The following is a 23,370-nucleotide window of genomic DNA, read 5'->3' as shown; positions in this document are numbered from 1 at the left end:
ATAATCATGATAGAGTAGGTAAGAGGGAGTGCAAGTGCACCTTCCTTTTGTAACACGTTTGCTGCCTGCCTTGAAGTAGTCGATTTCATTCATTTGCAATGTCATGTCATTTGAACGTACTTACTTACTTACTTACCTACTCACCTACCAACCGGTGAGCGCGTTCTTGCTCTGATTGAACCCATAGAGTCAAAGAACTAAGTGTAATTCCATTGCTATTGGCCTCGTTTGGTGGTTCATGTGAATACACTGTTGAGTTCCCCATCTTCCTTTAAACCGTAGGGGACCGTAGGGGAATCAATTTTCAGTTGTTTGGCCACTATTTACCCCCCCCGGCGAGGCGAAGCCCTTTTCGTTTGGCCCGCCGTTTTCCCTCCCTTTTACTTGAAAAAAAAAAAAAAAAAAAAAAAAAAAAGTAAAACAAGTTTTTTCACTGACTGACTGACTTACTTACAGGCCGATCTGGTCGTCATAACATGTAATAACACGTATGTCATCTAGGAACCACACCAAAAGCGAGTGCCTGCCTGCCTGCCTGCCTGCCTGCCTGCCTGCCTGCCTGCCTGCCTGCCTGCCTGCCTGCCTGCCTGCCTGCCTGCCAGGAGCTTGGTCAACCCGAGTTCACAGCTGCCAAAATGCATCCGTTGTTGTGGGTGAAACAACGAGGACCACTTTTGTCAAGGTGTAACCCTAGCCCTACCACTTTTGTCAAGGTGTAACCCTAGCCCTAACCCTAGTAGGTGGGATGATTCGGCAAAATTCGGAACGCTTCACGGATTTGCGTGTCATCCTTTCGCAGGGGCCATGCTAATCTTCTCTGTATCGATCCAATTTTATTAGATGTGCTGCCGTAGCGAGCACAAGACAGGCAGCTGCACCGACCCCTATATATACGGCACGTCACTGGTCGAGTCGTCTCGGGGCGGGGTTGAAGCGCGAGGGAGGGCCGGTCCCCCCTTCCCCCTGGCCATCCCCTCTGCCCCTCCCTCCCTCCCTCTCTCTGCCCCTATCCCTACTGCAAACCCCTACCCCCGTAGTCCAGTCTAGTCCAGTCTAGTCTCGTCGTTACCGTGGCGCAGCGCAAGGGCACTGAGGGGCCGTGCGCGGGTAGCGTGGATCAATGGGGGTCATCGCTTCTCGGCCTTTTGGCTCAGATCAAGTGTAGTTTCTGTTCTTGTCAGTTTAATATCTGATAGGTCTCCCACGGGGGGGACCAGTTCTTATTAAGCCGATTTTTGCCAACGGGGAGTCGGAACGAGGGCTCGCTCCGTCCGCTCCACGCATCGCCCCGGTATTGCAGCTTCTCTGGGGAACGGTGCACTCTTTCTAAGCGTGTCAAAGGGAAACCCTGTGGGGTGAGTGAGTGTGTGAGTGAGTGAGTGAGTGGGTGAGTGAGTGAGTGGGTGAGTGGGTGAGTGAGTGAGTGAGTGGGTGAGTGGGTGAGTGAGTGAGTGAGTGACAGACAGATTGTATGGCCGGGCGTGATCCTGGCTTTCCATCTCTGGTTGACAATAATCATGATAGAGTAGGTAAGAGGGAGTGCAAGTGCACCTTCCTTTTGTAACACGTTTGCTGCCTGCCTTGAAGTAGTCGATTTCATTCATTTGCAATGTCATGTCATTTGAACGTACTTACTTACTTACTTACCTACTCACCTACCAACCGGTGAGCGCGTTCTTGCTCTGATTGAACCCATAGAGTCAAAGAACTAAGTGTAATTCCATTGCTATTGGCCTCGTTTGGTGGTTCATGTGAATACACTGTTGAGTTCCCCATCTTCCTTTAAACCGTAGGGGACCGTAGGGGAATCAATTTTCAGTTGTTTGGCCACTATTTACCCCCCCCGGCGAGGCGAAGCCCTTTTCGTTTGGCCCGCCGTTTTCCCTCCCTTTTACTTGAAAAAAAAAAAAAAAAGTAAAACAAGTTTTTTCACTGACTGACTGACTTACTTACAGGCCGATCTGGTCGTCATAACATGTAATAACACGTATGTCATCTAGGAACCACACCAAAAGCGAGTGCCTGCCTGCCTGCCTGCCTGCCTGCCTGCCTGCCTGCCTGCCTGCCTGCCTGCCTGCCTGCCTGCCTGCCTGCCTGCCTGCCTGCCTGCCTGCCTGCCTGCCTGCCTGCCTGCCTGCCTGCCTGCCTGCCTGCCTGCCTGCCTGCCTGCCTGCCTGCCTGCCTGCCTGCCTGCCTGCCTGCCTGCCTGCCTGCCTGCCTGCCTGCCTGCCTGCCTGCCTGCCTGCCTGCCTGCCTGCCTGCCTGCCTGCCTGCCTGCCTGCCTGCCTGCCTGCCTGCCTGCCTGCCTGCCTGCCTGCCTGCCAGGAGCTTGGTCAACCCGAGTTCACAGCTGCCAAAATGCATCCGTTGTTGTGGGTGAAACAACGAGGACCACTTTTGTCAAGGTGTAACCCTAGCCCTACCACTTTTGTCAAGGTGTAACCCTAGCCCTAACCCTAGTAGGTGGGATGATTCGGCAAAATTCGGAACGCTTCACGGATTTGCGTGTCATCCTTTCGCAGGGGCCATGCTAATCTTCTCTGTATCGATCCAATTTTATTAGATGTGCTGCCGTAGCGAGCACAAGACAGGCAGCTGCACCGACCCCTATATATACGGCACGTCACTGGTCGAGTCGTCTCGGGGCGGGGTTGAAGCGCGAGGGAGGGCCGGTCCCCCCCTTCCCCCTGGCCATCCCCTCTGCCCCTCCCTCCCTCCCTCTCTCTGCCCCTATCCCTACTGCAAACCCCTACCCCCGTAGTCCAGTCTAGTCCAGTCTAGTCTCGTCGTTACCGTGGCGCAGCGCAAGGGCACTGAGGGGCCGTGCGCGGGTAGCGTGGATCAATGGGGGTCATCGCTTCTCGGCCTTTTGGCTCAGATCAAGTGTAGTTTCTGTTCTTGTCAGTGCACACATCTTGGTGAAGGGGAGCACAGTTTTACACAACGGACGTATGCTTTTACTGAATTTGAACTTTTTAGGGAAGGATTTTAAACTGATAAATGTGTATGGTTTTAGCAGCAAGAATGAGAGGTGCGACCTTTTAGATGACCTGCAGTCCCACCTGCTAGGGAGGGATCCCCTAGTGGTGGGAGGGGATTTTAACTGTGTTTTATCAAGGAAAGATAGGAAAGGAGCCGGAGAGCTTTTTAAAGTAGACAGATCGTCGGTTTTATTACACGGACTTTGTAGGGATTTTAAATTAGTTGACTGTTTTAGATCCCTGCATCCCAGAGAGGAGGGCTTCACCTGGTCCAGTGGCGATGGTACCAGAGCCTCTCGCATTGACTACGTACTGACCCGGGACGCCCCCCCAACCGATGCTAGATTAACCCCGGTATTCTTTTCGGACCACTGTATGCTCACGTGCACCCTTTCACTAACCTCGGGTGTGACGGTAGGGAAGGGTCTGTGGAAACTGAACTGCTCCCTGTTGGAGGACGAAGTGATAACAGGGTCATACAGGGAGCGGTTCAGGGACTGGCAGACCCTTCAGGACATGTTTGAAACACGAGCACAGTGGTGGGAAATGGTAAAACACAGGACACAGACTTTTTTTAAACGGAAAGGGAGGGAAAAAAGAAAGAAAACAGAGAGACGCATGGTGGGACTGCAGAGAAGGTTGGAAAGGTATTTTAAACTTACACAGGAAGGGTTGGATTTTAACAATGAAATAAGAGAGGTGAAAAAAGAAATGGTTTTAATGGCGGAAGAGGTGAGCAGAGGAGTGATTTTAAGAAGCAAAGAGAGAGACCTGGAGGAAGGAGAAAAATGTACCAGGTACTTTTTTAAGAAAATAATCAGCAGGAGCAATGTTTTAACGGGCATCAAAGATAAAAATGGGATTTTAAAAACTGACACACAACAGATTACGAAGGTGGTGGAGGAATTTTATGATGAGTTGTTTGAAAAGAAAGAAGTTTTTAATCACTTCATGGACGAGGTTTTAAGCTTTTTAGACAAAACAGTTGTAAACACCGTGCTTTTATCCCAGGATTTTACCCTTTTAGAAATGGACGAAAACATCAGATGTTTTAAAAAAGGGAAATCCCCAGGCGAGGACGGGCTCCCCCTGGAATTTTATCTGACCTTTTGGGATATTTTAAGACACGACCTGTTGACTGTTTTTAAGGACTTTGAACGACTCGACCGACTACCTGACAGTTTTAGAATGGGCATTGTATCCCTTTTATTCAAGAAGAATGACAAAACGGACCTAAAGAACTGGCGACCTATCACTCTTTTAAACGTTGATTGTAAACTTTTTAGCAAGATTTTAACCTCTCGTATGTCTTGTGTTTTAGGGGACTTGATCCACCCGGATCAAGCCTGCGCCATCCCGGGAAGGAGGATCACGGACAGCCTGGTACTGATCAGAGACGCCATCTGTTTTGCGAGAGACAGAAACATTCGGCTAGTAGTCCTAAATTTAGATTTTGAGAAAGCTTTTGATCGGGTCTCGCACCAGTACCTTTTCAAGGTACTGCAAAAAGCGGGTTTTCCGGGGAGATTCCTAGCTTGGGTGGGACTGCTGTATGGGGACATTACCAGCAAAATCCTTGTTAACGGGTTCTTATCCAAAGCAGTGGAAGTTAACTGCGGCGTCCGTCAGGGGTGTCCCTTATCCCCCTTACTCTATGTCTGCTGCATAGAGCCGCTGGCGCAGGTCTTGAGAAGGGACCAACTCATTTGTGGGTTGGGGATCCCGGGGACTGGGGGACTGACTGCCAAGTGCATTTTATACATGGACGACATCAACGTTTTATGCACTGACCTCTTATCTGTAGACAGGACCCTGGACCGGACTGACTGGTTTGGCCTCGCCTCGGGTGCCAAGCTTAACAGGGACAAGACAGAGGGGAGACTTTTCGGACCGTGGGGTGGGACAGACATGACTAGGCTTCCCATGACGACGACCCAGACCGACCTCCGCATCCTCGGGGTACATTTCGACCGGGAGGGGGGAGGGAGCGGAAACTGGGAGGGCTTACTGACAAAAACCCGACAGAAACTGACGTTCTGGGGACTCAGACGACTGACAATTGAGGGCAAGGTTTTAATCATTAAAGCAGTGATTTTACCCTTGTTCTTATTGATCTGTTCTGTTTTTATCCCCCCCAGACCCATTCTTTTAGCCCTTGACAGGATGGTGTTTTATTTCATCTGGGGGTCCAAGTGGGAGCGTGTGAAAAGAGAAGTGGTTAAGAGAGCCCCACGAAACGGAGGGAAGGGACTCCCGGATTTTAAAGTGTTCTTCGGTAGCCGGTACACCGCACTCCACCTGGCACTGGCGACGACCCCATCCGGAAACCACAAGACCGCGGCCCTGACCAGATTCTGGATGGGGTCCTACCTCAGGCACCTGCAGTGGATCCCGAAAGACCTGAGGACGCCAGTGTCTTTTAACCTCCCCCCGGCCTACCTTTTTATTAAGACGTTTTTAAAGACACACATTTTAGAGAAAGAACCACTCACCGTTTTAACCAAACACCGCTCTGTTCTCTCTCTTGTGCAGGAACGGGAGGAAGTGAGCCGAGTGCGCCGACTCGCCCTGGGTGAGTCGGCCACGGTCTGGCGGAACGTGAGCCACCCTGCCCTGCTGAACAAGCACCGAGACCTCTCCTGGATGGTGGCCCATGAGATCCTCCCGGTCAGAGCCGTCATGCACTCCCGGAGACTGGCGACAACATCCAGGTGCCCGCGGCCGACTTGTGGCGGAGAGGAGACCGTGCGGCACCTGCTCTGGGAGTGCAGTGCCGCCCGGGACCTGTGGATCCTGGCGGGGCCCCTGATAACCCCGTGCCTGCCGGCAGGGGAGGTCCTTAATGCACAGCTGGTGCTCTACGGGGTGAGCCAGAGGACCATGACATCTGTACAATTCCGCCAACTCTGGCTCACCCTGACATGCTTCAAAGAAGCCCTCTGGACCTCCAGGAACCTGCTGGTGGGGAAGCGCGTGGAGATGTCCACCCAGGCAGCGGCGGAACTGGCTGCAGAGACCCTCGGGTGGTACATCCCACGCGCCATACGGAAGGGGCCCCCCTCCACGTGAAGTGGTCCGGGCGGCAGCGGCCTGGCTGCGCCGGAATGGCTGCCCAGGTCGAGGATCTCCGCTGGGCCCCGGAGGGGGAGGACTCGGTGGCTTGTTCAGCGGGGCAGGTAGAGGCAAGCCAGACAAGCTCATCCCGGTCCTGCACAATTGAGGAACAGAACTTTTAAACGCACTCACACGCACACACTCACACAGCCACACAAGACACATAGCCACATACGCACACACACACACATAGTCACATACACACGTCACATTTTTGAAGACACATTGTAAAACATTCCTTTAAAGATGTCTTAACCAAGTGTACATTCTTTTATGGCTTTTTAACACTGCTGTATTTATTTATGATCACCTTGTTGTTTTAGCTGGCACTTTTTAATTACGATTTCGATTCAGTGCTTTTAAAGCAATTACACCAGTGTTTTAGCGCCCCCTATGCCCTGTAAATAATGTACCTTTTAAATATAAGAAAAGACATGTGAAATGAATTGTTTTTATGAACTGTCAACGGTGAGAACCAATAAATTTTTCTCAATTCAATTCTGTTCTTGTCAGTTTAATATCTGATAGGTCTCCCACGGGGGGGACCAGTTCTTATTAAGCCGATTTTTGCCAACGGGGAGTCGGAACGAGGGCTCGCTCCGTCCGCTCCACGCATCGCCCGGTATTGCAGCTTCTCTGGGGAACGGTGCACTCTTTCTAAGCGTGTCAAAGGGAAACCCTGTGGGGTGAGTGAGTGTGTGAGTGAGTGAGTGAGTGAGTGGGTGAGTGAGTGAGTGGGTGAGTGGGTGAGTGAGTGAGTGAGTGGGTGAGTGGGTGAGTGAGTGAGTGAGTGACAGACAGATTGTATGGCCGGGCGTGATCCTGGCTTTCCATCTCTGGTTGACAATAATCATGATAGAGTAGGTAAGAGGGAGTGCAAGTGCACCTTCCTTTTGTAACACGTTTGCTGCCTGCCTTGAAGTAGTCGATTTCATTCATTTGCAATGTCATGTCATTTGAACGTACTTACTTACTTACTTACCTACTCACCTACCAACCGGTGAGCGCGTTCTTGCTCTGATTGAACCCATAGAGTCAAAGAACTAAGTGTAATTCCATTGCTATTGGCCTCGTTTGGTGGTTCATGTGAATACACTGTTGAGTTCCCCATCTTCCTTTAAACCGTAGGGGACCGTAGGGGAATCAATTTTCAGTTGTTTGGCCACTATTTACCCCCCCCGGCGAGGCGAAGCCCTTTTCGTTTGGCCCGCCGTTTTCCCTCCCTTTTACTTGAAAAAAAAAAAAAAAAAGTAAAACAAGTTTTTTCACTGACTGACTGACTTACTTACAGGCCGATCTGGTCGTCATAACATGTAATAACACGTATGTCATCTAGGAACCACACCAAAAGCGAGTGCCTGCCTGCCTGCCTGCCTGCCTGCCTGCCTGCCTGCCTGCCTGCCTGCCTGCCTGCCTGCCTGCCTGCCTGCCTGCCTGCCTGCCTGCCTGCCTGCCTGCCTGCCTGCCTGCCAGGAGCTTGGTCAACCCGAGTTCACAGCTGCCAAAATGCATCCGTTGTTGTGGGTGAAACAACGAGGACCACTTTTGTCAAGGTGTAACCCTAGCCCTACCACTTTTGTCAAGGTGTAACCCTAGCCCTAACCCTAGTAGGTGGGATGATTCGGCAAAATTCGGAACGCTTCACGGATTTGCGTGTCATCCTTTCGCAGGGGCCATGCTAATCTTCTCTGTATCGATCCAATTTTATTAGATGTGCTGCCGTAGCGAGCACAAGACAGGCAGCTGCACCGACCCCTATATATACGGCACGTCACTGGTCGAGTCGTCTCGGGGCGGGGTTGAAGCGCGAGGGAGGGCCGGTCCCCCCTTCCCCCTGGCCATCCCCTCTGCCCCTCCCTCCCTCCCTCTCTCTGCCCCTATCCCTACTGCAAACCCCTACCCCCGTAGTCCAGTCTAGTCCAGTCTAGTCTCGTCGTTACCGTGGCGCAGCGCAAGGGCACTGAGGGGCCGTGCGCGGGTAGCGTGGATCAATGGGGGTCATCGCTTCTCGGCCTTTTGGCTCAGATCAAGTGTAGTTTCTGTTCTTGTCAGTTTAATATCTGATAGGTCTCCCACGGGGGGGACCAGTTCTTATTAAGCCGATTTTTGCCAACGGGGAGTCGGAACGAGGGCTCGCTCCGTCCGCTCCACGCATCGCCCCGGTATTGCAGCTTCTCTGGGGAACGGTGCACTCTTTCTAAGCGTGTCAAAGGGAAACCCTGTGGGGTGAGTGAGTGTGTGAGTGAGTGAGTGAGTGGGTGAGTGAGTGAGTGGGTGAGTGGGTGAGTGAGTGAGTGAGTGGGTGAGTGGGTGAGTGAGTGAGTGAGTGACAGACAGATTGTATGGCCGGGCGTGATCCTGGCTTTCCATCTCTGGTTGACAATAATCATGATAGAGTAGGTAAGAGGGAGTGCAAGTGCACCTTCCTTTTGTAACACGTTTGCTGCCTGCCTTGAAGTAGTCGATTTCATTCATTTGCAATGTCATGTCATTTGAACGTACTTACTTACTTACTTACCTACTCACCTACCAACCGGTGAGCGCGTTCTTGCTCTGATTGAACCCATAGAGTCAAAGAACTAAGTGTAATTCCATTGCTATTGGCCTCGTTTGGTGGTTCATGTGAATACACTGTTGAGTTCCCCATCTTCCTTTAAACCGTAGGGGACCGTAGGTGAATCAATTTTCAGTTGTTTGGCCACTATTTACCCCCCCCGGTGAGGCGAAGCCCTTTTCGTTTGGCCCGCCGTTTTCCCTCCCTTTTACTTGAAAAAAAAAAAAAAAAAAAAAAAAAAAAAAAGTAAAACAAGTTTTTTCACTGACTGACTGACTTACTTACAGGCCGATCTGGTCGTCATAACATGTAATAACACGTATGTCATCTAGGAACCACACCAAAAGCGAGTGCCTGCCTGCCTGCCTGCCTGCCTGCCTGCCTGCCTGCCTGCCTGCCTGCCTGCCTGCCTGCCTGCCTGCCTGCCTGCCTGCCTGCCTGCCTGCCTGCCTGCCTGCCAGGAGCTTGGTCAACCCGAGTTCACAGCTGCCAAAATGCATCCGTTGTTGTGGGTGAAACAACGAGGACCACTTTTGTCAAGGTGTAACCCTAGCCCTACCACTTTTGTCAAGGTGTAACCCTAGCCCTAACCCTAGTAGGTGGGATGATTCGGCAAAATTCGGAACGCTTCACGGATTTGCGTGTCATCCTTTCGCAGGGGCCATGCTAATCTTCTCTGTATCGATCCAATTTTATTAGATGTGCTGCCGTAGCGAGCACAAGGCAGGCAGCTGCACCGACCCCTATATATACGGCACGTCACTGGTCGAGTCGTCTCGGGGCGGGGTTGAAGCGCGAGGGAGGGCCGGTCCCCCCCTTCCCCCTGGCCATCCCCTCTGCCCCTCCCTCCCTCCCTCTCTCTGCCCCTATCCCTACTGCAAACCCCTACCCCCGTAGTCCAGTCTAGTCCAGTCTAGTCTCGTCGTTACCGTGGCGCAGCGCAAGGGCACTGAGGGGCCGTGCGCGGGTAGCGTGGATCAATGGGGGTCATCGCTTCTCGGCCTTTTGGCTCAGATCAAGTGTAGTTTCTGTTCTTGTCAGTTTAATATCTGATAGGTCTCCCACGGGGGGGACCAGTTCTTATTAAGCCGATTTTTGCCAACGGGGAGTCGGAACGAGGGCTCGCTCCGTCCGCTCCACGCATCGCCCCGGTATTGCAGCTTCTCTGGGGAACGGTGCACTCTTTCTAAGCGTGTCAAAGGGAAACCCTGTGGGGTGAGTGAGTGTGTGAGTGAGTGAGTGAGTGGGTGAGTGAGTGAGTGGGTGAGTGGGTGAGTGAGTGAGTGAGTGGGTGAGTGGGTGAGTGAGTGACAGACAGATTGTATGGCCGGGCGTGATCCTGGCTTTCCATCTCTGGTTGACAATAATCATGATAGAGTAGGTAAGAGGGAGTGCAAGTGCACCTTCCTTTTGTAACACGTTTGCTGCCTGCCTTGAAGTAGTCGATTTCATTCATTTGCAATGTCATGTCATTTGAACGTACTTACTTACTTACTTACCTACTCACCTACCAACCGGTGAGCGCGTTCTTGCTCTGATTGAACCCATAGAGTCAAAGAACTAAGTGTAATTCCATTGCTATTGGCCTCGTTTGATGGTTCATGTGAATACACTGTTGAGTTCCCCATCTTCCTTTAAACCGTAGGGGACCGTAGGGGAATCAATTTTCAGTTGTTTGGCCACTATTTACCCCCCCCGGCGAGGCGAAGCCCTTTTCGTTTGGCCCGCCGTTTTCCCTCCCTTTTACTTGAAAAAAAAAAAAAAAAGTAAAACAAGTTTTTTCACTGACTGACTGACTTACTTACAGGCCGATCTGGTCGTCATAACATGTAATAACACGTATGTCATCTAGGAACCACACCAAAAGCGAGTGCCTGCCTGCCTGCCTGCCTGCCTGCCTGCCTGCCTGCCTGCCTGCCTGCCTGCCTGCCTGCCTGCCTGCCTGCCTGCCTGCCAGGAGCTTGGTCAACCCGAGTTCACAGCTGCCAAAATGCATCCGTTGTTGTGGGTGAAACAACGAGGACCACTTTTGTCAAGGTGTAACCCTAGCCCTACCACTTTTGTCAAGGTGTAACCCTAGCCCTAACCCTAGTAGGTGGGATGATTCGGCAAAATTCGGAACGCTTCACGGATTTGCGTGTCATCCTTTCGCAGGGGCCATGCTAATCTTCTCTGTATCGATCCAATTTTATTAGATGTGCTGCCGTAGCGAGCACAAGGCAGGCAGCTGCACCGACCCCTATATATACGGCACGTCACTGGTCGAGTCGTCTCGGGGCGGGGTTGAAGCGCGAGGGAGGGCCGGTCCCCCCCTTCCCCCTGGCCATCCCCTCTGCCCCTCCCTCCCTCCCTCTCTCTGCCCCTATCCCTACTGCAAACCCCTACCCCCGTAGTCCAGTCTAGTCCAGTCTAGTCTCGTCGTTACCGTGGCGCAGCGCAAGGGCACTGAGGGGCCGTGCGCGGGTAGCGTGGATCAATGGGGGTCATCGCTTCTCGGCCTTTTGGCTCAGATCTTGAGTTTAATTGGTGCAGAGAGCGATCGACTGGCCGGTGGGCGTTACCCTTTTCAGTTGGTTATCCTATCATTTGAGTTGTTTTTGTGTTGTTTTGCATTTTTCACTGACCCAGATTTTGTCTCTGTTTTGTTCACAGGTCTGCAGTCGGGTGCCGGAGCCAGTGCTGGAGGAGGAGTCACTCATCGGAATTTTCCATTCTTCCACTGGCCCAGCCCAGTGCTGGGCCAGGTGAGTGCCTCCAAGGCCAGTACTTTTCCGGTCCCTCTGTGGGCCTTGTCTTGTGCTTGTTTTGTGGTTTTTGTGCTGTGTTCTGTGTTTTTTGTATTAGCCTGTTGTTGCTATTGTTTGTTAGTTGTTCCTCTTGTGTGTGTCCCCCCCCTTTTTTTTAGGGCCTACTTAGTTGTCTTAAGTGTGGTTTTGTTGTTAGTTTGTTAGTTTTTGTGGTTATTGTGGTGTTTGGTGTAGCCTAGCCACCAATTGCCTGATTGGTGGCAGGTGTGTCCAGTTGAGTGTTGTCAGTGTTTGTTTTTTTCCGTTGTCAGTTGAGTCTCCATCTTGTGGCTGTTTTATTGTGTGTCCAAGTGTAGTAAGTGTTGTCTAGTTTTCTCCCTACCCTCCCCCCCCCCCCCTTTTCTTAGGGGCCTATAAGTGTTGTTAAGTGTAAATTGTTCATAGTCTGTGGTTTTAGTGTTGTTTGGTGTAGCCTAGCCACCAATCTCTGATTGATACAAAATCTCTGATTGGTGGCAGGTGTGTCCTGTCGATTGGTGTCAGTGTTTTTCCGTGTACTGTCAGTGTGTTTGTCTCCATCTTGTGGTTAGTTTAATTGTTACCTTAGTTTTATTTTTTGTCCTCAGTCTTGTTAAGTGTTTTGGTTTCATTTTCCCCGGCCAGTCCCTTAATCCCCCTTTGAGAATTTTATTTAGGTGTTGGTGGTAGTTTTTGTATTGTCCAGTTGTTGTTTGTAACCCCCCACTTGTTTTGTAAGTCCCCCCCCTTCCCCCCAACCCCCCCTCCCCCCATCCCTCCCCCCAACCAGTTTGTCTTCCCCTCTCCTCTTGTGTTGGTGCGCCCCCCCCCACCCTCTTGTTACCTCTTGCTGTGTCACCCCCATTCCCTAGTCTAATTGTTGTTGTTGTTGTTGTGCCTCCAGAATGTCGGCCGCCCGTGCCGGCATGAGGAGGCACAACAGTGTCCGTTTCATGTTTAAACTGGATGGTGGTGGGAAGAAACTGGAGATGTCCAGGTTGGACTTCTCCAGGAACCTGCTGCAGAAGGTTTTGAAGTTCTCTCCGGCGGAGCTTAATTGCATCTTAGCCTTGCCCTCCGGGCAGGGTTTCGATGTCAGTTTTAGCTCTGCCAATGCATTGAAAGAATTTTGGACCAGATATGAAAACAGCAGAGAGAAAATTACCTGCTCCTTTGTTTTGGAGAAACTGACTGACAACACACTAAAAGTGGTGATTGTCAGAATGTTTAACGAGACTGTGAACCCTGAAGATATCTGTGTTTGGTTGAGACGGTACTGCACAGTTAAAGGGGCTCCAGTTAGAGTAAGGGATCTGGACGGTATTTGGAATGGGTCTTGGAGAGTACCCATCCAGCAGGTTCCAGATTCTACAGGTTTTGAAGGACTGAGGCAGTTACCCTCAATGATCGTGTTGGGGGAGAACAGGGGCTTCGTACACTACCAGGGACAGCCAAAGTTGTGCAGAAAGTGTATGAAGCATGGGCACCTCGCGGAGGCGTGCCAGGAAATTGTGTGCGGGAAATGTCGGGAGTTGGGGCACGCCTTCGCGGAGTGCCCAAATGGGAGGGCTTGCAACCTATGTGGCGAGCTCTCCCACCTGTTCAGAGACTGCCCTCAGTCCTTCGCTAACAAGCTCCGGACGGTCAGGGCGTCCGTGGAGCAGGCGGGACCAGCCAGAGAAGAGAGGGAAAAGGAAGCGGAGAAGGAGTCGGAAAGGGCGGAGGAGGAGGCGGTGAGAGAAATGATGGTGAAGGTGGCGGAGGGCAAAAGAGCGGAAAAGGAGAGAGAAAGAGCGGTGAAAGAGGTGCAGGAGGAGGAAATGGCACAGAGAACGGTCCCGATTTTAAACATTTTAAACCAGGAGGCCGAGCACGGGAGGCAGGAAGAGCGCGAAGAGGAGGAGGGGGAGAGCCCAGGAGAGGCCGCCAGCGCCTCCTCCTCCTCTGACTCCCGTGACTCGGCCGAAAGTGGCGAAAGCGAGGTTTTAATGCCATGTGGCCAGCTCCCGGCGGTAGAAAGACACAAAGATCTGTCCTTTGACATCGATCACGCTGGGAAGAGGGGGAGGCCCGAAGTGAGCTCTGAAGAGTCAGATTCCTCTTCCAGGGTATTTCCTTCTAGCTCTCCGAACCAAAAGTCTTTTTTAAATGTAAACCTGGTCACATCGTCCCCCAAGGAGAGCTCGGGCCTCCCCCACAAAAAGAAAACCAAGAGCGAGCAAGAGAGTGTCGACATTTCGTAGGTCCGGTTTTAGTGCTTGTTTTAACTGTTGATTATTACCCTCTGCTTTTATTGTTTTATTGGTTTTATTGATCACCCCTTTTAGACCCAACCCACTTCCCTGGTTTTAGTAATGCGCACGTCCCCTTTAACCCCCTTCATCCTTTTTATGGCACTCACAATCACCACTCTTAATGTAAGATCCATTAAGTCAGGTTTTAGAGCCCAGTCCATTTTAACCTTTTTAAGTACTGTACAGACAGATATTGTTTTAATCCAAGAGTGTGGACTGCCTTTTAAAACCTTTTACCAACAGTGGGAGAGCAAGTGGAGCCACGGACCCTCAGTATGGAGCGGATCAAACAACAACAAGAACGATGGAGTGGCGGTTTTAATCAAAAATGCACACATCTTGGTGAAGGGGAGCACAGTTTTACACAACGGACGTATGCTTTTACTGAATTTGAACTTTTTAGGGAAGGATTTTAAACTGATAAATGTGTATGGTTTTAGCAGCAAGAATGAGAGGTGCGACCTTTTAGATGACCTGCAGTCCCACCTGCTAGGGAGGGATCCCCTAGTGGTGGGAGGGGATTTTAACTGTGTTTTATCAAGGAAAGATAGGAAAGGAGCCGGAGAGCTTTTTAAAGTAGACAGATCGTCGGTTTTATTACACGGACTTTGTAGGGATTTTAAATTAGTTGACTGTTTTAGATCCCTGCATCCCAGAGAGGAGGGCTTCACCTGGTCCAGTGGCGATGGTACCAGAGCCTCTCGCATTGACTACGTACTGACCCGGGACGCCCCCCCAACCGATGCTAGATTAACCCCGGTATTCTTTTCGGACCACTGTATGCTCACGTGCACCCTTTCACTAACCTCGGGTGTGACGGTAGGGAAGGGTCTGTGGAAACTGAACTGCTCCCTGTTGGAGGACGAAGTGATAACAGGGTCATACAGGGAGCGGTTCAGGGACTGGCAGACCCTTCAGGACATGTTTGAAACACGAGCACAGTGGTGGGAAATGGTAAAACACAGGACACAGACTTTTTTTAAACGGAAAGGGAGGGAAAAAAGAAAGAAAACAGAGAGACGCATGGTGGGACTGCAGAGAAGGTTGGAAAGGTATTTTAAACTTACACAGGAAGGGTTGGATTTTAACAATGAAATAAGAGAGGTGAAAAAAGAAATGGTTTTAATGGCGGAAGAGGTGAGCAGAGGAGTGATTTTAAGAAGCAAAGAGAGAGACCTGGAGGAAGGAGAAAAATGTACCAGGTACTTTTTTAAGAAAATAATCAGCAGGAGCAATGTTTTAACGGGCGTCAAAGATAAAAATGGGATTTTAAAAACTGACACACAACAGATTACGAAGGTGGTGGAGGAATTTTATGATGAGTTGTTTGAAAAGAAAGAAGTTTTTAATCACGTCATGGACGAGGTTTTAAGCTTTTTAGACAAAACAGTTGTAAACACCGTGCTTTTATCCCAGGATTTTACCCTTTTAGAAATGGACGAAAACATCAGATGTTTTAAAAAAGGGAAATCCCCAGGCGAGGACGGGCTCCCCCTGGAATTTTATCTGACCTTTTGGGATATTTTAAGACACGACCTGTTGACTGTTTTTAAGGACTTTGAACGACTCGACCGACTACCTGACAGTTTTAGAATGGGCATTGTATCCCTTTTATTCAAGAAGAATGACAAAACGGACCTAAAGAACTGGCGACCTATCACTCTTTTAAACGTTGATTGTAAACTTTTTAGCAAGATTTTAACCTCTCGTATGTCTTGTGTTTTAGGGGACTTGATCCACCCGGATCAAGCCTGCGCCATCCCGGGAAGGAGGATCACGGACAGCCTGGTACTGATCAGAGACGCCATCTGTTTTGCGAGAGACAGAAACATTCGGCTAGTAGTCCTAAATTTAGATTTTGAGAAAGCTTTTGATCGGGTCTCGCACCAGTACCTTTTCAAGGTACTGCAAAAAGCGGGTTTTCCGGGGAGATTCCTAGCTTGGGTGGGACTGCTGTATGGGGACATTACCAGCAAAATCCTTGTTAACGGGTTCTTATCCAAAGCAGTGGAAGTTAACTGCGGCGTCCGTCAGGGGTGTCCCTTATCCCCCTTACTCTATGTCTGCTGCATAGAGCCGCTGGCGCAGGTCTTGAGAAGGGACCAACTCATTTGTGGGTTGGGGATCCCGGGGACTGGGGGACTGACTGCCAAGTGCATTTTATACATGGACGACATCAACGTTTTATGCACTGACCTTTTATCTGTAGACAGGACCCTGGACCGGACTGACTGGTTTGGCCTCGCCTCGGGTGCCAAGCTTAACAGGGACAAGACAGAGGGGAGACTTTTCGGACCGTGGGGTGGGACAGACATGACTAGGCTTCCCATGACGACGACCCAGACCGACCTCCGCATCCTCGGGGTACATTTCGACCGGGAGGGGGGAGGGAGCGGAAACTGGGAGGGCTTACTGACAAAAACCCGACAGAAACTGACGTTCTGGGGACTCAGACGACTGACAATTGAGGGCAAGGTTTTAATCATTAAAGCAGTGATTTTACCCTTGTTCTTATTGATCTGTTCTGTTTTTATCCCCCCCAGACCCATTCTTTTAGCCCTTGACAGGATGGTGTTTTATTTCATCTGGGGGTCCAAGTGGGAGCGTGTGAAAAGAGAAGTGGTTAAGAGAGCCCCACGAAACGGAGGGAAGGGACTCCCGGATTTTAAAGTGTTCTTCGGTAGCCGGTACACCGCACTCCACCTGGCACTGGCGACGACCCCATCCGGAAACCACAAGACCGCGGCCCTGACCAGATTCTGGATGGGGTCCTACCTCAGGCACCTGCAGTGGATCCCGAAAGACCTGAGGACGCCAGTGTCTTTTAACCTCCCCCCGGCCTACCTTTTTATTAAGACGTTTTTAAAGACACACATTTTAGAGAAAGAACCACTCACCGTTTTAACCAAACACCGCTCTGTTCTCTCTCTTGTGCAGGAACGGGAGGAAGTGAGCCGAGTGCGCCGACTCGCCCTGGGTGAGTCGGCCACGGTCTGGCGGAACGTGAGCCACCCTGCCCTGCTGAACAAGCACCGAGACCTCTCCTGGATGGTGGCCCATGAGATCCTCCCGGTCAGAGCCGTCATGCACTCCCGGAGACTGGCGACAACATCCAGGTGCCCGCGGCCGACTTGTGGCGGAGAGGAGACCGTGAGGCACCTGCTCTGGGAGTGCAGTGCCGCCCGGGACCTGTGGATCCTGGCGGGGCCCCTGATAACCCCGTGCCTGCCGGCAGGGGAGGTCCTCAATGCACAGCTGGTGCTCTACGGGGTGAGCCAGAGGACCATGACATCTGTACAATTCCGCCAACTCTGGCTCACCCTGACATGCTTCAAAGAAGCCCTCTGGACCTCCAGGAACCTGCTGGTGGGGAAGCGCGTGGAGATGTCCACCCAGGCAGCGGCGGAACTGGCTGCAGAGACCCTCGGGTGGTACATCCCACGCGCCATACGGAAGGGGCCCCCCTCCACGTGAAGTGGTCCGGGCGGCAGCGGCCTGGCTGCGCCGGAATGGCTGCCCAGGTCGAGGATCTCCGCTGGGCTCCGGAGGGGGAGGACTCGGTGGCTTGTTCAGCGGGGCAGGTAGAGGCAAGCCAGACAAGCTCATCCCGGTCCTGCACAATTGAGGAACAGAACTTTTAAACGCACTCACACGCACACACTCACACAGCCACACAAGACACATAGCCACATATGCACACACACACACATAGTCACATACACACGTCACATTTTTGAAGACACATTGTAAAACATTCCTTTAAAGATGTCTTAACCAAGTGTACATTCTTTTATGGCTTTTTAACACTGCTGTATTTATTTATGATCACCTTGTTGTTTTAGCTGGCACTTTTTAATTACGATTTCGATTCAGTGCTTTTAAAGCAATTACACCAGTGTTTTAGCGCCCCCTATGCCCTGTCAATAATGTACCTTTTAAATATAAGAAAAGACATGTGAAATGAATTGTTTTTATGAACTGTCAACGGTGAGAACCAATAAATTTTTCTCAATTCAATTCTGTTCTTGTCAGTTTAATATCTGATAGGTCTCCCACGGGGGGGACCAGTTCTTATTAAGCCGATTTTTGCCAACGGGGAGTCGGAACGAGGGCTCGCTCCGTCCGCTCCACGCATCGCCCCGGTATTGCAGCTTCTCTGGGGAACGGTGCACTCTTTCTAAGCGTGTCAAAGGGAAACCCTGTGGGGTGAGTGAGTGTGTGAGTGAGTGAGTGAGTGAGTGAGTGGGTGAGTGGGTGAGTGAGTGAGTGAGTGACAGACAGATTGTATGGCCGGGCGTGATCCTGGCTTTCCATCTCTGGTTGACAATAATCATGATAGAGTAGGTAAGAGGGAGTGCAAGTGCACCTTCCTTTTGTAACACGTTTGCTGCCTGCCTTGAAGTAGTCGATTTCATTCATTTGCAATGTCATGTCATTTGAACGTACTTACTTACTTACTTACCTACTCACCTACCAACCGGTGAGCGCGTTCTTGCTCTGATTGAACCCATAGAGTCAAAGAACTAAGTGTAATTCCATTGCTATTGGCCTCGTTTGGTGGTTCATGTGAATACACTGTTGAGTTCCCCATCTTCCTTTAAACCGTAGGGGACCGTAGGGGAATCAATTTTCAGTTGTTTGGCCACTATTTACCCCCCCCGGCGAGGCGAAGCCCTTTTCGTTTGGCCCGCCGTTTTCCCTCCCTTTTACTTGAAAAAAAAAAAAAAAAAAGTAAAACAATTTTTTTCACTGACTGACTGACTTACTTACAGGCCGATCTGGTCGTCATAACATGTAATAACACGTATGTCATCTAGGAACCACACCAAAAGCGAGTGCCTGCCTGCCTGCCTGCCTGCCTGCCTGCCTGCCTGCCTGCCTGCCTGCCTGCCTGCCTGCCTGCCTGCCTGCCTGCCTGCCTGCCTGCCTGCCTGCCTGCCTGCCTGCCTGCCTGCCTGCCTGCCTGCCTGCCTGCCTGCCTGCCTGCCTGCCTGCCTGCCTGCCTGCCTGCCTGCCTGCCTGCCTGCCTGCCTGCCTGCCTGCCTGCCTGCCTGCCTGCCTGCCTGCCTGCCTGCCTGCCTGCCTGCCTGCCTGCCTGCCTGCCTGCCTGCCTGCCTGCCTGCCTGCCTGCCTGCCTGCCTGCCTGCCTGCCTGCCTGCCTGCCTGCCTGCCTGCCTGCCTGCCTGCCTGCCTGCCTGCCTGCCTGCCTGCCTGCCTGCCTGCCTGCCTGCCTGCCTGCCTGCCTGCCTGCCTGCCTGCCTGCCTGCCTGCCTGCCTGCCTGCCTGCCTGCCTGCCTGCCTGCCTGCCTGCCTGCCTGCCTGCCTGCCTGCCTGCCTGCCTGCCTGCCTGCCTGCCTGCCTGCCTGCCTGCCTGCCTGCCTGCCTGCCTGCCTGCCTGCCTGCCTGCCTGCCTGCCTGCCTGCCTGCCTGCCTGCCTGCCTGCCTGCCTGCCTGCCTGCCTGCCTGCCTGCCTGCCTGCCTGCCTGCCTGCCTGCCTGCCTGCCTGCCTGCCTGCCTGCCTGCCTGCCTGCCTGCCTGCCTGCCTGCCTGCCTGCCTGCCTGCCTGCCTGCCTGCCTGCCTGCCTGCCTGCCTGCCTGCCTGCCTGCCTGCCTGCCTGCCTGCCTGCCTGCCTGCCTGCCTGCCTGCCTGCCTGCCTGCCTGCCTGCCTGCCTGGAGCTTGGTCAACCCGAGTTCACAGCTGCCAAAATGCATCCGTTGTTGTGGGTGAAACAACGAGGACCACTTTTGTCAAGGTGTAACCCTAGCCCTACCACTTTTGTCAAGGTGTAACCCTAGCCCTAACCCTAGTAGGTGGGATGATTCGGCAAAATTCGGAACGCTTCACGGATTTGCGTGTCATCCTTTCGCAGGGGCCATGCTAATCTTCTCTGTATCGATCCAATTTTATTAGATGTGCTGCCGTAGCGAGCACAAGACAGGCAGCTGCACCGACCCCTATATATACGGCACGTCACTGGTCGAGTCGTCTCGGGGCGGGGTTGAAGCGCGAGGGAGGGCCGGTCCCCCCCTTCCCCCTGGCCATCCCCTCTGCCCCTCCCTCCCTCCCTCTCTCTGCCCCTATCCCTACTGCAAACCCCTACCCCCGTAGTCCAGTCTAGTCCAGTCTAGTCTCGTCGTTACCGTGGCGCAGCGCAAGGGCACTGAGGGGCCGTGCGCGGGTAGCGTGGATCAATGGGGGTCATCGCTTCTCGGCCTTTTGGCTCAGATCAAGTGTAGTTTCTGTTCTTGTCAGTTTAATATCTGATAGGTCTCCCACGGGGGGGACCAGTTCTTATTAAGCCGATTTTTGCCAACGGGGAGTCGGAACGAGGGCTCGCTCCGTCCGCTCCACGCATCGCCCCGGTATTGCAGCTTCTCTGGGGAACGGTGCACTCTTTCTAAGCGTGTCAAAGGGAAACCCTGTGGGGTGAGTGAGTGTGTGAGTGAGTGAGTGAGTGGGTGAGTGAGTGAGTGGGTGAGTGGGTGAGTGAGTGAGTGAGTGGGTGAGTGGGTGAGTGAGTGAGTGAGTGACAGACAGATTGTATGGCCGGGCGTGATCCTGGCTTTCCATCTCTGGTTGACAATAATCATGATAGAGTAGGTAAGAGGGAGTGCAAGTGCACCTTCCTTTTGTAACACGTTTGCTGCCTGCCTTGAAGTAGTCGATTTCATTCATTTGCAATGTCATGTCATTTGAACGTACTTACTTACTTACTTACCTACTCACCTACCAACCGGTGAGCGCGTTCTTGCTCTGATTGAACCCATAGAGTCAAAGAACTAAGTGTAATTCCATTGCTATTGGCCTCGTTTGGTGGTTCATGTGAATACACTGTTGAGTTCCCCATCTTCCTTTAAACCGTAGGGGACCGTAGGGGAATCAATTTTCAGTTGTTTGGCCACTATTTACCCCCCCCGGCGAGGCGAAGCCCTTTTCGTTTGGCCCGCCGTTTTCCCTCCCTTTTACTTGAAAAAAAAAAAAAAAAAAAAAAAAAGTAAAACAAGTTTTTTCACTGACTGACTGACTTACTTACAGGCCGATCTGGTCGTCATAACATGTAATAACACGTATGTCATCTAGGAACCACACCAAAAGCGAGTGCCTGCCTGCCTGCCTGCCTGCCTGCCTGCCTGCCTGCCTGCCTGCCTGCCTGCCTGCCTGCCTGCCTGCCTGCCTGCCTGCCTGCCTGCCTGCCTGCCTGCCTGCCTGCCTGCCTGCCTGCCTGCCAGGAGCTTGGTCAACCCGAGTTCACAGCTGCCAAAATGCATCCGTTGTTGTGGGTGAAACAACGAGGACCACTTTTGTCAAGGTGTAACCCTAGCCCTACCACTTTTGTCAAGGTGTAACCCTAGCCCTAACCCTAGTAGGTGGGATGATTCGGCAAAATTCGGAACGCTTCACGGATTTGCGTGTCATCCTTTCGCAGGGGCCATGCTAATCTTCTCTGTATCGATCCAATTTTATTAGATGTGCTGCCGTAGCGAGCACAAGACAGGCAGCTGCACCGACCCCTATATATACGGCACGTCACTGGTCGAGTCGTCTCGGGGCGGGGTTGAAGCGCGAGGGAGGGCCGGTCCCCCCCTTCCCCCTGGCCATCCCCTCTGCCCCTCCCTCCCTCCCTCTCTCTGCCCCTATCCCTACTGCAAACCCCTACCCCCGTAGTCCAGTCTAGTCCAGTCTAGTCTCGTCGTTACCGTGGCGCAGCGCAAGGGCACTGAGGGGCCGTGCGCGGATAGCGTGGATCAATGGGGGTCATCGCTTCTCGGCCTTTTGGCTCAGATCAAGTGTAGTTTCTGTTCTTGTCAGTTTAATATCTGATAGGTCTCCCACGGGGGGGACCAGTTCTTATTAAGCCGATTTTTGCCAACGGGGAGTCGGAACGAGGGCTCGCTCCGTCCGCTCCACGCATCGCCCCGGTATTGCAGCTTCTCTGGGGAACGGTGCACTCTTTCTAAGCGTGTCAAAGGGAAACCCTGTGGGGTGAGTGAGTGTGTGAGTGAGTGAGTGAGTGAGTGAGTGGGTGAGTGGGTGAGTGAGTGAGTGAGTGACAGACAGATTGTATGGCCGGGCGTGATCCTGGCTTTCCATCTCTGGTTGACAATAATCATGATAGAGTAGGTAAGAGGGAGTGCAAGTGCACCTTCCTTTTGTAACACGTTTGCTGCCTGCCTTGAAGTAGTCGATTTCATTCATTTGCAATGTCATGTCATTTGAACGTACTTACTTACTTACTTACCTACTCACCTACCAACCGGTGAGCGCGTTCTTGCTCTGATTGAACCCATAGAGTCAAAGAACTAAGTGTAATTCCATTGCTATTGGCCTCGTTTGGTGGTTCATGTGAATACACTGTTGAGTTCCCCATCTTCCTTTAAACCGTAGGGGACCGTAGGGGAATCAATTTTCAGTTGTTTGGCCACTATTTACCCCCCCCCGGCGAGGCGAAGCCCTTTTCGTTTGGCCCGCCGTTTTCCCTCCCTTTTACTTGAAAAAAAAAAAAAAAAAAAAAGTAAAACAATTTTTTTCACTGACTGACTGACTTACTTACAGGCCGATCTGGTCGTCATAACATGTAATAACACGTATGTCATCTAGGAACCACACCAAAAGCGAGTGCCTGCCTGCCTGCCTGCCTGCCTGCCTGCCTGCCTGCCTGCCTGCCTGCCTGCCTGCCTGCCTGCCTGCCTGCCTGCCTGCCTGCCTGCCTGCCTGCCTGCCTGCCTGCCTGCCTGCCTGCCTGCCTGCCTGCCTGCCTGCCTGCCTGCCTGCCTGCCTGCCTGCCTGCCTGCCTGCCTGCCTGCCTGCCTGCCTGCCTGCCTGCCTGCCTGCCTGCCTGCCTGCCTGCCTGCCTGCCTGCCTGCCTGCCTGCCTGCCTGCCTGCCTGCCTGCCTGCCTGCCTGCCTGCCTGCCTGCCTGCCTGCCTGCCTGCCTGCCTGCCTGCCTGCCTGCCTGCCTGCCTGCCTGCCTGCCTGCCTGCCTGCCTGCCTGCCTGCCTGCCTGCCTGCCTGCCTGCCTGGAGCTTGGTCAACCCGAGTTCACAGCTGCCAAAATGCATCCGTTGTTGTGGGTGAAACAACGAGGACCACTTTTGTCAAGGTGTAACCCTAGCCCTACCACTTTTGTCAAGGTGTAACCCTAGCCCTAACCCTAGTAGGTGGGATGATTCGGCAAAATTCGGAACGCTTCACGGATTTGCGTGTCATCCTTTCGCAGGGGGTCCCCCCCTTCCCCCTGGCCATCCCCTCTGCCCCTCCCTCCCTCCCTCTCTCTGCCCCTATCCCTACTGCAAACCCCTACCCCCGTAGTCCAGTCTAGTCCAGTCTAGTCTCGTCGTTACCGTGGCGCAGCGCAAGGGCACTGAGGGGCCGTGCGCGGATAGCGTGGATCAATGGGGGTCATCGCTTCTCGGCCTTTTGGCTCAGATCAAGTGTAGTTTCTGTTCTTGTCAGTTTAATATCTGATAGGTCTCCCACGGGGGGGACCAGTTCTTATTAAGCCGATTTTTGCCAACGGGGAGTCGGAACGAGGGCTCGCTCCGTCCGCTCCACGCATCGCCCCGGTATTGCAGCTTCTCTGGGGAACGGTGCACTCTTTCTAAGCGTGTCAAAGGGAAACCCTGTGGGGTGAGTGAGTGTGTGAGTGAGTGAGTGAGTGAGT

At 52.5% G+C, this 23,370-nt stretch overlaps 13 non-coding genes and 3 pseudogenes across 13 annotated transcripts; 9 read left to right on the top strand and 7 right to left on the bottom strand.

Moving 5' to 3' along the window:
* Positions 1–754: 754 nt before the first annotated feature.
* LOC146273851 (U6 spliceosomal RNA) lies at positions 755–861 on the bottom strand. Its single transcript, XR_014766831.1, has one exon. It is a non-coding gene; the product is annotated as a U6 spliceosomal RNA (small nuclear RNA).
* Positions 862–1,129: 268 nt separating this feature from the next.
* Positions 1,130–1,326, top strand: LOC146273850 (U2 spliceosomal RNA). Its single transcript, XR_014766987.1, has one exon. It is a non-coding gene; the product is annotated as a U2 spliceosomal RNA (small nuclear RNA).
* A 1,151-nt stretch (positions 1,327–2,477) lies between these two features.
* LOC146273849 (U6 spliceosomal RNA) lies at positions 2,478–2,584 on the bottom strand. The gene has a single exon (XR_014766830.1). It is a non-coding gene; the product is annotated as a U6 spliceosomal RNA (small nuclear RNA).
* Positions 2,585–2,853: 269 nt separating this feature from the next.
* Positions 2,854–3,081, top strand: LOC146273848 (U2 spliceosomal RNA; annotated as a pseudogene).
* Positions 3,082–6,573: 3,492 nt separating this feature from the next.
* Positions 6,574–6,752, top strand: LOC146273847 (U2 spliceosomal RNA; annotated as a pseudogene).
* Positions 6,753–7,720: 968 nt separating this feature from the next.
* On the bottom strand, positions 7,721–7,827 carry LOC146273846 (U6 spliceosomal RNA). Its single transcript, XR_014766829.1, has one exon. It is a non-coding gene; the product is annotated as a U6 spliceosomal RNA (small nuclear RNA).
* A 268-nt stretch (positions 7,828–8,095) lies between these two features.
* LOC146273845 (U2 spliceosomal RNA) lies at positions 8,096–8,292 on the top strand. Its single transcript, XR_014766985.1, has one exon. It is a non-coding gene; the product is annotated as a U2 spliceosomal RNA (small nuclear RNA).
* Positions 8,293–9,262: 970 nt separating this feature from the next.
* On the bottom strand, positions 9,263–9,369 carry LOC146273844 (U6 spliceosomal RNA). Its single transcript, XR_014766827.1, has one exon. It is a non-coding gene; the product is annotated as a U6 spliceosomal RNA (small nuclear RNA).
* A 269-nt stretch (positions 9,370–9,638) lies between these two features.
* Positions 9,639–9,835, top strand: LOC146273843 (U2 spliceosomal RNA). Its single transcript, XR_014766984.1, has one exon. It is a non-coding gene; the product is annotated as a U2 spliceosomal RNA (small nuclear RNA).
* A 923-nt stretch (positions 9,836–10,758) lies between these two features.
* Positions 10,759–10,865, bottom strand: LOC146273842 (U6 spliceosomal RNA). Its single transcript, XR_014766826.1, has one exon. It is a non-coding gene; the product is annotated as a U6 spliceosomal RNA (small nuclear RNA).
* Positions 10,866–17,705: 6,840 nt separating this feature from the next.
* Positions 17,706–17,885, top strand: LOC146273841 (U2 spliceosomal RNA; annotated as a pseudogene).
* A 1,649-nt stretch (positions 17,886–19,534) lies between these two features.
* On the bottom strand, positions 19,535–19,641 carry LOC146273840 (U6 spliceosomal RNA). The gene has a single exon (XR_014766825.1). It is a non-coding gene; the product is annotated as a U6 spliceosomal RNA (small nuclear RNA).
* A 269-nt stretch (positions 19,642–19,910) lies between these two features.
* Positions 19,911–20,107, top strand: LOC146273839 (U2 spliceosomal RNA). Its single transcript, XR_014766983.1, has one exon. It is a non-coding gene; the product is annotated as a U2 spliceosomal RNA (small nuclear RNA).
* Positions 20,108–21,091: 984 nt separating this feature from the next.
* LOC146273838 (U6 spliceosomal RNA) lies at positions 21,092–21,198 on the bottom strand. The gene has a single exon (XR_014766824.1). It is a non-coding gene; the product is annotated as a U6 spliceosomal RNA (small nuclear RNA).
* A 269-nt stretch (positions 21,199–21,467) lies between these two features.
* Positions 21,468–21,664, top strand: LOC146273837 (U2 spliceosomal RNA). Its single transcript, XR_014766982.1, has one exon. It is a non-coding gene; the product is annotated as a U2 spliceosomal RNA (small nuclear RNA).
* A 1,446-nt stretch (positions 21,665–23,110) lies between these two features.
* LOC146273836 (U2 spliceosomal RNA) lies at positions 23,111–23,307 on the top strand. Its single transcript, XR_014766981.1, has one exon. It is a non-coding gene; the product is annotated as a U2 spliceosomal RNA (small nuclear RNA).
* Positions 23,308–23,370: the final 63 nt, after the last annotated feature.

The sequence above is a fragment of the Hypomesus nipponensis genome, chromosome 9, assembly GCF_054491055.1.
Source record: "Hypomesus nipponensis isolate SF chromosome 9, ASM5449105v1, whole genome shotgun sequence".
Taxonomy (NCBI): domain Eukaryota; kingdom Metazoa; phylum Chordata; class Actinopteri; order Osmeriformes; family Osmeridae; genus Hypomesus; species Hypomesus nipponensis.
The sequence above is the reverse complement of the archived record's forward strand: the minus strand, read 5'-3'. Positions and strand labels throughout refer to the sequence as shown.